The sequence below is a fragment of the Hemitrygon akajei genome, chromosome 15 (assembly GCF_048418815.1).
Source record: "Hemitrygon akajei chromosome 15, sHemAka1.3, whole genome shotgun sequence".
Taxonomy (NCBI): domain Eukaryota; kingdom Metazoa; phylum Chordata; class Chondrichthyes; order Myliobatiformes; family Dasyatidae; genus Hemitrygon; species Hemitrygon akajei.
In genome coordinates, this window is record NC_133138.1 from 47,958,507 (window position 1) to 47,971,673 (window position 13,167).

Sequence of the window (13,167 nt, forward strand, 5' to 3'; positions counted from 1 at the left end):
CTGTGATTGGTCCGTTTGGTAGCATGGCATTTCCTCCTACGCATTTCCGGTTGCTTCTTCTCCGCCATGACTGTACACCGATGTGAAATAGATAGGCCAAAACGTCAAATCTACCTGCTGACATGCGAAAATGCTTGAAATGCATTTCCTCGTCCATGTCTCTCACGAAGGAACTCAATACAGTGGTAAAGAAACCCCACCGCCAATTAGCGTTTTGGCGCACACCAACGCATGCGCGCTACAGTGTAGAGCCTACGCGGAAGTCGTACGCACAAGTATAAATCAGCTTTTAGACAACCCGATGCTGCAGTGTGTTTTACACTTTGAACTCCAGCCAACCCTGCATTCTGTGGATCGAGCCAAGATTGCCTTCGACATCTCTCTCTTGACTGCATGAGCTCTAACCTGGGCAGCCACTAACTGGGACAATAAAAACACCATTTGCAGTAAATAGGGGGAATTCGCCACTGAGATGCGCTTAAGTATCGGACTCTTATCAAGGCTGACGCTCGATGCTGGATTACACTGTGGAACTCAGGACCCTCGTGCTGGAGTGTGGATGGAAAGTAGAAGGGCTGCCGGCCCATTACCATCACGGCCACCGACCTCGAATAGCCCCTTTACTCTGGCCCTCTGTATTGACAAGCATCTGATGAACTAACCCTCCAAGAATTACCTTCCAGAATTCCAGTTCCATTCCCAGAACCATTTCAGGCTGCAGGACCCGTATCGGCAATGCCTCCAGAGCCCTTGCTGTTGGGGAGAGCTCCGTTAACACGAGCCCCCAGAGCGTGTGCGTCGGTGGAGAAAACACTTGTGCGCTTACTACGGAGCAGCTGATCATCCACACATCAGATACTCACTGCATCCGGAAAACGACACCACCGGGTAGAGTTGAAGAACTTTTTATCTAGTTCAAAGTTCAAAGTAAATATTTTACCAAACTACCTATATGTTACCATATACAACGCTAAGATTCATTTTCTTGCGGGCATACACAGTAACTCCAAGAAACACAATAGAATCATTGAAACACTATACCCAAAAGGATGGGCAATCAATCAATGTGCTTCAACCAGCAATCAATCTGGACATCAGAAGTTTTGAGAGGGGTATTTCACTCAGGTCGGCTGCCTGAATAGAAAAGGCAGGACGGGGTTGCTACAGTGAAAAAGAACTTCGACCGGTGACCAGTTGCCGTTTGGGATTGATTAGCAAGAGCAAATTAAAGGAAGGCGGGGAAAGCACGGTGGCCATCATTGCAGTGGTTGTGGGCTGAGTGGATAGAGTGGTGATCTTTAGCTCTTCAAGGCCTCCGCGAAAAGACAGGCTCAGTCAGAGAAGACAAAGGAAAGAAAGGTTCAAGGTCAATTTTTTCCCCCTTCTCTTCTTTATATCTGCTCAATTTGGACAGTAGAGAAGACGAGATTCTGGAAATGCATGCAACACACACAAAATACTGGAGGAACTTAGCAGGCCAGTCAGCGTCTATGGAAAAAAATGTTTTGGACTGAGACCCTTCATCAGGGCTTGGTGGGGGGGGGGGGGGAGAGAAGCTGAGAAGTTAGAGCAAGAAGGGGAATGGAGGAAGAAGTACAAAGTGGGAGGTAATAGGTGAAACTGGGAGGGGGAATGAAGTAAAGAGCTGGGAAGTTGATTGGTGAAAGAGATAAAGAGTTGGAAACGTGGGAATTTGATAGGAGAGGGTAGAAGATCATGGTAGAAAGGAAAGGGATTGGTGCACCAGAGGGAGATGATGGGCAGGTGAGAGATAAGGTGCGAGAAGGAAATATGAATGGGAATGGTGAAGGGGGAGTGCAATTACCAGAAATTCGAGAAATCGATGTTCAGGGCATCAGGTTGGAGGCTACCCAGATGAAATAAAGTTGCTGCTTCTCCAACCTGAGTGTGCCTCATTGCAATAGTAGAGGAGGCCACAGACTGGCCTGATGGAATGGGAAGTATTGTCAAGTCAAACTAGAGTTTCTAGAAAGTATTGGGACCTAGAGGCAAAAGAAAATAAAATTTAAAAGTAATAGCAAGAATCCACTGATAGACCAGACGGAACTCACTGCCTGAGTTCTGCTTCTGCCCGGAACATTGGGGGGACCCCGCAGCATCACAGCGACAGTCTGGGAGCAGCGTTGGAATCAGCGGTAAGATGCTGAACTTTAAATAACTTAAGAGACTGTTTCATGGAAAAGAGCACTGCGTTTGGGTTAGCACTAGCTTCGTCATGGGGATCATCGCGTGCAGGCGCTTCTGGGAAATGGCGCAAGGTTTAAGAAGAGTTCGGGAACCTTCGGTAGGGGCCGCCTGGTTTGAAAACATAACGGTCTATTAGAGAAACAGAGACTGTGCAGGTTGGAATCCGTCTATAAAATCCAGAGAGGCAGCCAGTTTTTTCACCTAATGACTAATGACTGATGGAACGATAAAGGCAAGAAGAAATATACAGAGGAACTTTCACCAGAATTGGCCAAACAATGTTGCGATGTATTTTCAAACACTGCATCCAGAGCCTTCTGCACTGTGAAAGGTAAACTGGGCCTTCTGGTGGAAAGTGGATTGCAAGAGCTGCCAGTGATTATCATGCTTCTTGAGGTAATGCTGGACAAAAAAATCGGAAACAAAGCGGTACTTTCTAAAAATCAGAGTAAACACTCCCGAGGGCACTCTCAGATCACACCAATTGGTTTGTTATGGACTAGACAGCATTGCAAATGTCCACAAACATGTGACACCGAAGCAACTGCAGAAATTCTTCCCAGACATACCACTTGATGAACTTGTGAGACCCAGGGAAATAGATTTACTCATAAGCCGTAGAGAGGTCAGCTAGCGCCTCAGAGAATCCGAGCTGTTGGAGACCTCGTGCTGTGGGACGGACCACTGGGGAAGACGGTCGGAGGAGCACATCCTGATCTCCTTGAGGAGCTGTCTGTGTCGGCCCATGTGTCCAAGACACATTTTGCAAGGTCAATGAGAGCGGCTGCTGTAAAGTACGAGGAGCTCACCAGCAGAGTTCCAGAGCAACTTCCACCAAACAGACAGGATGGCATCAAGCTCCAGGAGTCAGGTACTTCAACCACCAGCTGGGACTTGCTAGAGTGGTGGAAGTGGGATAGTATTGGTGCAGCATGCGAGCCAAAATGCAGGGGTTACCGCTGCGGAAACTGCCAGCCAAGCGGCAAAGGAATGACTCGTGCTGAAGAGAGGGAACTTGAAGTTGTAAGAAGAGGCCTCACCTATGTCACAGGTGACCGCCACAGCAAGGGACCACATTGGCACGCCAGATATCCTTGGTTAGAAGATCCAGCTTCCTTGCCAAACAATAAAAGAACAGTCAAGGCTACATTTCTCAGGACGGAAAAGCAACTAGCCAAAGAACCCGAGTGGAAAGCTGCCTACACTGCTCAAATGCATGACATGGTCAATCGAAGGGCTGCAATGAAATTATCCTAAGACGCGGTCATCAACTGGAACGGGCCATTCTGGTACGTGAGTCATCTTGTTGCTCCGAACCCGCACTCTGTCACGACCCCAGTGAGACTCGTGTGGAACAGCAGCCAAAAGTTCAGAGGCGTGAGCTTGAATGACCTGCTAATGAAAGGTCCAGATGTCCTCAACCAGATTCGATCTGTCCTACTCAGGTTCAGGGATGGAGTGTACGCTGCTCTGGGTGACATAAAAATGATGTACAATTCGGTTTGGTTAGAAGACCGAGAAGTGCACCTGCACAGATTCCTCTGGCGAGACTCCGAGGACGAGGAGCTGGGGGAATATGCAATCACAAGAGTGAACATCGGAGATAAACCAGCAGGGTGCATTGTGCAGCTAGCGATGCGTGAAACTGCTAACCTCCCTCCTTTCAGCCACCTCAAAGAGGAGTGGCAGGTGCTCCAACACGACAGCTACGTTGATGACATTCTCACATCCCACAACAACCTTGACCAGCTGAAATCCGTCACAGCAAATGTGGAGCAGATCCCGAAGGCTGGAGGTTTCGAGCTCAAGCCTTGGGGCTTTTCTGGGCAAAGTGGGAGGAAAGAGTGCAATGACAAGCTGGAGAAGTCCAAGGCAGAAACCATGGTCTTGCCAAACCAAATGCGTGATGATGACAACAGGGCACTTGGCCTGGGCTACATAGTAGAAGGGGACAAACTCCATGTCATAATTGCAATCAATTTCTTGAAGAGAAATGAAAAAAATGAGACTTGGCCAAGACCTTCTACAAGAGCAAATCAGAGACCAGACACCAAACCCCCTGACCGAAGAGAACTGCTCAGCCAAGTATCAGGGCTGTATGATTGAGTTGGCCTGGTAACTTCTGCTAAGCAGAAGGGAGCTATTCTGGTACGAAGGGCGTTCCAAGAGGCAAAGGGTGAAAAGTGTCCAGTCAAAGACACATGGGACATAGCACTCTCAGATGGCCTCAGGGAAGATGCAATTAAGCTCTTCGAGGAGTACGTTCAACTTGGAGTAAAGTTCACCAGGGCACTGACTCCCCCATGCTTCACTGAGGAACCCTGGGCAATCACGTTCTCTGACGGAAGTGAGTACGCCTATGGAGCAATGATGTACCTAAGGTGGAACTCAGACCAGGGCTCAATCGTCAGGCTGGTGGAGTCTAAAGTCGCGCCGCCATCTTGGATCAGGATCTTGGACCTCAGCACAAATCTCCACAACTTCTGCCATCTCCAATGGGATTCCACCGTCAATGACATCTTTCCCTCCCCCCATTTTCTGCAGGGATCACTCCCTACACGACTCCCTTGTCCATTTACCCCTCCCTGCTGATTTCCTTCCTAGCACTTATCCTTGCAAGCATACAAGTGCCATACCTGCACCTCCTCCTTCACTACCATTCAGGGCCCAACCAGTCCTTCCAGGTGAGGTGACACTTCACCTGTGAGAATGTTGGGGTCGTCTACTGCCTTGTACTTCTTCCTCCCCTACCGCCACCTTCTTGTTCTAACTTCTCATCTTTCATTCCAGTCCTGAGGAAGGGTCTCGGCTCAAAACATCAACAGTTTACTCTTTTCCATAGATGCTGCCTGGCCTGCTGAATTCCTCCAGCACTCTGTGTGTGTTGCTAGGATAGTAGAGATGCCAAGCAGGATGATGGAATGCTCCTCTTGTGGTATGTGGGAAGGCAGGGAGACCTCCAGTGTCTCTGACCACTACAACTGCGAGAAGTGCATCCAGCTGCAGCTTCTAACAATCTGTGCTAAGGAGTTGGAGCTTGAACTGGATGAACTCCAGGTGATTTGGGTGGCTGAGAGGGTGATAAATAGGAAATATAGAAGGGTAGTTACACACAAGGTGCAGGACACGGGAGATTGGGTGACAGGAAGGGGGTTAAGGATTCAGTGCAGAGTACTCCTGTGGCCAACCCTCTCAACAACAGGTATATCACTTTGGATACCTAACAGAGAAAAATCACAGTGGTCGGGTCTCTGGCACTGAGTCTGGCTCTGCAACTCGGAAGGGAAGAGGAAAGAAGAGGTACGCTGGTGATAGAGGATCAGATAGAACAAGTGACAGGAGATTTACAGATGGTTTGTTGCCTCCGGGGTGCCAGGGTCCGGGATATCTTGGATGGAGTCCTCAGCATTCTAATGTGGAAGGATGAACAGCCTGAAGTCATGGTCCATGTAGGTACCAATGACGTGGGTAGGTCAAGTGACAAAGGGTCTGCGTAGGGAGTTCAGGGAATTAGGTGGTAAGCTGAAGGCTAGGAGCTCCAGGGTTGTGATTTCAGGATTGCTACCTGTGCCACGTGCTAGTGAGGCCAGAACTAGGAAGATTATACAGTTTAACATGTGGCTGAGGAGTTGGTGTAGGAGGGAGGGCATAAGATTTTTGGATCATTGGACTCTCTTCCAGGGAAGGTGCGATCTGTACAGAAGAGAAGGCTTATACCTGAACTGGATGGGGACCAATATCCTAGCAGGAAAGTGGGGCTTAAAGTAGTGTTGCAGGGGAATGGGAACCACAGTGCCAGAATAGTCAGTGGAGAGGCTATGGAGGCTGATGTTGGTAAGACTGCAGACAAAGTCAGGAATCAAAAGGTTGAGTATGGTGTGACCTTGAGCTTTGTATATATCAGTGCAAGAGATATCGTAGGAAAGTCGAATGATAGTGCTGAAGATGAGGTAGCTGGTTTACAAACAAAGCAATAATGGAGAAGCTGCTGATAGGGAAAAATTGCATCAACTGGATGAGGTGCAATGTAAAAACCAGACAAAATCTAAACGGGTGAATACAAGTTGAGGATGTTATATTTGAATATGCACCGTACATGTAATAAGGTGAATAGATAGATGAATTTGTAGCACATTTGCAGACTGGCAAGTATGATGGCTGAAAGATTATAGCTGGAAGCTTAATGTCCAAGGATACATTTTGTATAGAAAGGACAGGCAGGAAGGCAGAGGGGGTGAGTTGTTCTGTTGGTAAAAAAAAGTAAATCCAATAATTAGAAAGAGGTGACATCGGGTTGGAAGACATTGAATCATTGTGGATACAGCCAAGGAATTACAAGGATAAAAAGGCCCTGATGAGAATTGTATACAGACACCCAAACAGTAGTAATGATGTGGCCTACAAATTACAACAGGAGATAGAAAGGTAAAGGTGAAAGAAAGCTTAAGATAAAAGAACCTGAGAGGCAAGAGATCATAATATGATCAAATTTACCCTAAAATTTGAGAAGGAGCAGCTAAAGTCAGTATCAGTATTACAGTGGAGCAAAGGGAATTAGAGGCATGAGAAGAGTTGGCTAGAGTTGTTTGGAAAATAACACTGGCAGGGATGACAGCAGAGTTGCAACAGAGTTGGAATTTCTGGAAGCAATTTGAAAGGCACAGTTTATATATATCCCAAAGAGGATAAAGTATTCTAAAGGCAGAATGACACAGCTGTGGCTAACAAGAGAAGTCAAAGCCAACATAAAAGCCAAACAGAGGGCATATAGTAGGCCAAAAATTAGTGGGAAGTTAGAGGATTGGGAAGCTTTCAAAAACCAACAAAAGGCAACTAAAAAAGTCATTAAGAAGGTAAAGATAGATTACGAACATAAACTAGCCAATAATATTAAAGAGGATACCAAATGTTTCTTCAGATACATAAAGTGTAAAAGAGAAGTGAGAGTGGAGATTGGACTGCTGGAAAATGATGCTGGAGAGGTACTAATGGGGGACAAGGAAATAGTGGACAAAATGAATAAGTATTTTGCTTCAGTCTTCACTGTGGAAGACACTAGCAGTATGGTGGAAGTTCCAGGTGTCAGGGGTCATGAAGTGTGTGAGGTTACCATTATTAGGGAGAAGATTCTTGGGAAACTGAAAGGTCTGAAGGTAGATAAGTCAGCTGAAACAGACGGTGTACACCCCAGTGTTCTGAAAGAGGTGACTGAAGAGATTGTGAAGGCATTAGTAATGATCTTTCAAGAATCACTAGATTCTGGAATGGTTCTGGAAGACTGGTACTTGGTAAATGTCACACCACTCTTCAGAAAGAGAGAGAGGCAGAAGAAAGGAAACTATAGTCCAGTTAGTCTGACCTCAATGGTTGGGAAGATGTTGAAGTTGACTATTAAGGATATGGTTTAGGGGTACTTGGAGGTACATGATAAAATAGGCCGTAGTCAGCATAGTTTCATCAAGGGAACATCTTGCGAGACAAATGTATTAGAAATCTTTGAAGAAATAACAAGCAGGATAGACAAAGGAGAATTGGTTGATGTTGTGTACTTTGATTTTCCGAAGGCCTTTGACAAGCTGCTATGTATGAGGCTGTTTAACAAGCTACGGGCCTATGGTATTACTGGAAAGACTCTAGCAAGGATAAAGTAGTGGCTGATTGGTGGGAGGCAAAGAGTGGGAATAAAGGCAGCCTTTTCTGGTTGGCTGCCAGTGGCTCGTGGTGTTCCACAGGGATCTGTGTGGGGGCCGTTTCTTTTTATATTATATTTCAATGATTAAATGATGAAATTGATGGCCTTATTGCAAAGTTTGCAGACAATTTGAAGATAAGTAGAGGGGCAGGTAGCTTTGTGGAAATAGAGAGGCTACAGAGGACTTGGACAGATTAAGAAAATAGGTCAAGTAATGGCAGATGGAATACAGTATTTGGAAGTATACAGTCACACACTTTGGTAGAAGAAATGAAAGGGCTGATATTTTCAATCTGGAGAGAAAATACAAAATCTGAGGTGCAAGGAGAAATAGGAGTCCTTGGACAGGATTTCCTAAAGGTCTGAGGTGAGGAAGGCAAATTCGATGTTAGCATTAATTTCAAGAGGATTAGAATATAAAGCAAGGATGTAATATTGAGACTTTATAAAGCACTGGTGAGGCCTCACTTGGAATATTGTGAGAAGTTCTGGGCCCCTTATCTTAGGATGTTCTAAAACTGGAGAAAGTTCAAAGTGGGTTCACGAAAATGATTCCAGGATTGAATGGCTTGTCATATAAAGAGAGTTTGATGGCTCTAGGCCTGTATTTACTAGAATTCAGAAGCTGAGGGGTGACCTCATTGAAACATAATAAATGGTGGAAGACCTTGATAGAGTAGATGTGGAGAGGATGTTTCCAATAATGGGGAAGTCTAAGACCAGAGGATACAGCCTCAGGATACAGCATCCTTTTAGAATGGAGGTGTGGAGGAATTTCTTTAGCCCGAGAGTGGTGATCACATGAAATTTTTTCCCACAGGAAACTGGGCAGGACACGTCTTTATGTATTTTTAAGGCAGAGGTTGATAGATTCTTGATTGGTCAGGGCATGAAGGGATACGGGGAGAAGGCAAGAGATTGGGACTGAGAGGAAAGTTAAATCAACCATGATGAAATGGCAGAACAGATTCAATGGTCCAACTAGCCTAATTCTGCTCCTATATCTTATGGTCTTATGGTCTTATTATGTACAAAAGACAATAAAGTGTGCAAATACAAAAGAAAAAAATAATAATAAATAAACAATAAATATCAAGAACAGGAGACGAAGACTGTCTTTATTGATGCTTTGCTGTACGCTTGAGTGCTTGGTGGGGGGGCACCGAAGTTTTTTTTGCGGGTGGGGGGGGATTGTTGCTTTGCTGCTGCTTGTGCATGGGAGGGGGACTTGGGGCCCTTTGGGATTCTAACATTTAACTGTCATTCATTCTTTGGGGCACTCTTCTGTTTTTGTGGATGTTTGTGAAGAAAAAGAATTTCAGGACTTATATCGTATACATTTCTCTGACATTAAATGTACCTATTGAATAAAAGAATTAATAATAAATAAGCAATAAGTAATACTGAATGTGAGTTGTAGAGTCCTCAAAAGTGAGTCCATAGGTTATGGGAACAGTTCAGTGATGGGGCGAATGAAGTTATCCCCTCTGATTCAAGAGCCTGATGATTGAAGAGTAAAACTGTTCCTGACCTAGGTCGTGAGGCTCCTGTACCTCCTTCCTGATGGAAACATCACGAAGACCAGGGAATTATAGACCGGTTAGTCTGACATCGGTGGTGGGGAAAATGCTAGAGTCAGTTATCAAAGATGTGATAACAGCACATTTGGAAAGAGGTGAAATCATCGGACAAAGTCAGCATGGATTTGTGAAAGGAAAATCATGTCTGACGAATCTTATAGAATTTTTTGAAGATGTAGCTAGTAGAGTGGATAGGGGAGAGCCAGTGGATGTGGTATATTTAGATTTTCAAAAGGCTTTTGATAAGGTCCCACACAGGAAATTAGTGTGCAAACTTAAAGTACACGGTATTGGGGGTATGGTATTGATGTAGATAGAGAATTGGTTGGCAGACAGGAAGCAAAGAGTGGGAGTAAACGGGGCCTTTTCAGAATGGCAGGCAGTGACTAGTGGGGTACCGCAAGGCTCAGTGCTGGGATCCCAGTTGTTTACAATATATATTAATGATTTAGACGAGGGAATTAAATGCAGCATCTGCAAGTTAGCGGATGACACGAAGCTGGGCGGCAGTGTTAGCTGTAAGGAGGATACTAAGAGGATGCAGGGTGACTTGGATAGGTTAGGTGAGTGGGCAAATTCATGGCAGATGCAATTTAATGTGGATAAATGTGAGGTTATCCACTTTGGTTGCAAGAACAGGAAAACAGATCATTATCTGAATGGTGGCCGATTAGGAAAAGGGGAGATGCAACGAGACCTGGGTGTCATTGTACACCAGTCATTGAAGGTGGGCATGCAGGTACAGCAGGCGGTGAAAAAGGCAAATGGTATGTTGGCATTCATAGCGAAAGGATTTGAGTACAGGAGCAGGGAGGTTCTACTGCAGTTGTGCAAGGCCTTGGTGAGACCGCACCTAGAATATTGTGTGCAGTTTTGGTCCCCTAATCTGAGGAAAGACATTCTAACCATAGATGGAGTACAGAGAAGGTTCACCAGATTGATTCCTGGGATGGCAGGACTTTCATATGAAGAAAGACTGGATCGACTAGGCTTATACTCACTGGAATTTAGAAGATTGAGGGGGGATCTTATTGAAACGTATAAAATTCTAAAGGGATTGGACAGGCTAGATGCAGGAAGATTGTTTCTGATGTTGGGGAAGTCCAGAACAAGAGGTCACAGTTTAAGGATAAAGGGGAAGCCTTTTAGGACCGAGATGAGGGAAAACTTCTTCACACAGAGAGTGGTGAATCTGTGGAATTCTCTGCCACAGGAAACAGTTGAGGCCGGTTCATTGGCTGTATTTAAGAGGAAGTTAGATATGGCCCTTGTGGCTAAAGGGATCAGGGGGTATGAAGAGAAAGCAGGTACAGGATTCTGAGTTGGATGATCAGCCATGATCATACTGAATGGCGGTGCAGGCTCGAAGGGCCGAATGGCCTACTCCTGCACCTATTTTCTATGTTTCTATGTAAGAAGCATGACCTGGGGAGTGGGGGTCCTTGATCTTGCCTTTTGGATTTCCCAACTGTCCAGCCATTTCCCAAGTCTTCATTCACAAGTCCTGAGTCATGCTTCACAGGAATGTATTTGTCTCCCTCGACAACATCCTCATCTTCTCCAAGGACCTCACTACTGCCCTCACAGTGCATTATGAACAAAGCTAGGCAGGGAGTTCAACACCTTCTCAAAAATCACCTTAACTTTCTTCAGGGTTTTTAATGAGAAATCTTTATGAAACTGCAGAAAGTTAAGTAAAACATATATTAGATTCAATACAGAATCGCTGTGCCTGCGTATACGAATATTATTGATTACTCTCATGATCAGCATTAAACAAGGTAATGCAATCGTGCAAGATTCTATAACTGTATAGTGGACTTGAGTGAATTCATGGCACAGTGATAGCTTAATAACGATAATCGATAAACTTAATGCTTCCTTCAAAGTGCATCTCCTAAACGTTTACCAATATAAAGAAAGCTTAAGTCTCACAGATACTGTTGTTTCAAGGCAAATAAAGAGTAGATGGAGATGGATGTCTTTCTAACTCAAAAAAAAATTATGCAGATGAGGGAAATCCAAAACAACACACAAATTGCTGGAGAAATTCAGCAGGTCAGGCAGCATTTATGGAAATGAACAAATAGTCGACATTTTGGGCTGAGACCTTTCTTCAGGACTGTAAAGGAAAGGGGAAGATGCCAGAATAAAAAAGTGGGGAAGGGTAAGTAGAATAGCTAGAAGGTCATAGGTGAAGCCAGGTGAGATGGAAGGGTAAAGGGTTGGAGATAAAGGAATCTGATAAGAGACGAGAGTAGACCATAGGAGAAAGGGAAGGAGGGCGGTCAGCAGGAGACGCTCATGGAGTGAGCACTGTTTCAGATTCGCTCCATAACCTTTACTTTTTTTAACCTATGATCACCCTTATTTAACTTACTTTTACCTACACCAAAAGATTCTTGCTACTTTTTTGGACTTAACTTTAAGAGTCTATTGTGAATTTTGAAGAAATGAGTACAGAAATGGCTTTGAGATCTAAAGGGCGAGACCTTGGGAAAGATTCTAACGGGAACAGAAAGAAGAAAAAGACCGATCCTAAGCGCACTGAATTGACTTATGAAATGTTATTGGGGCTTTTAAATGAAAAATTTGAAGAACAACGACAAATTTTCAAACAAGATATAAAGGCTTTTCAGGATTATATGGATAAGACTGATTCAGTAGTTAACCAGCAGCAAGCTCCAATCACAACTTTGCAAGAGGACGCTCGGAAGCGAGACTTGATAATCAAAAAACTGCAGCAGAAATTATCTTCGATGATTAAACAGGTGGAAACACTTAAAGCCAAGAGTGTCGACTTTGAAAATTGGTCCAGAAGACAGAACTTACGCATACTTGGTCTCCCGGAAGGTATTGAACAAGGGGACCCCTCGAAGTATTTTGCTCAACTTTTAAAGGATGTGTTCCCTTCTGTATTCCCAGACAGTCCTCCGTTACTTGATCGCGCTCACAGAATTATGCGTCGATCACCAAGTTCTTCAGCTAAACCACCGGTTGTAATTGTCCGATTTCACTATGTGCATGTTAAAGAGCAACTTATTCGTGTGGCTCGGCATTTAGGGATGGTCAAATTCCAAGAATTCGATTTTCGATTAGTGGAGAATTTTAGTCCAGAAGTAATGAAGGCAAGGCTTCTTTTTAAACCTCTGATGTCCGAAAGTTATGAGAAAAATCTAAAACCTGCGCTCTTATACCCTGCGAAGCTCAGAATCTCGCCTCCAAATGCATCACGGCGTGTTTTCCTTTCTACATCTGAAGCGAGAAGCTTTCTGAATGAGAACTACCCTACTGCTTCGGATTCTCGTCTCTAATAAATGAGTGATTTTGATCGTTACAAGATAGTTTTTGTTTCCAAAACCAGATTTTGTTTCTGGCTATTGGTGTAGGTTTACTCTATATTTTATACTCTAATTAAAGTTTTTTTTTCAACGTACTAATCTTTTTATTTTACTTACTTTAACCACTGTATTTTATCTTTGGTCATTATTATTAATCCTTCGAAGGCGAATTTTTTTTTACTAAGATGGCGGTTTCTTCTCTAAAATATTTTTGGCTTTTTTTTGATTTCGCCATTTTTTTTTCTCTCGTCTTCTTCCTATAATGCATTTCTTATCACAGTTTAAATTTTTTTTTGGTTTGTTTGGGTTTTAACCCGATTTATAAGTTACTAGTGATTATATTCTT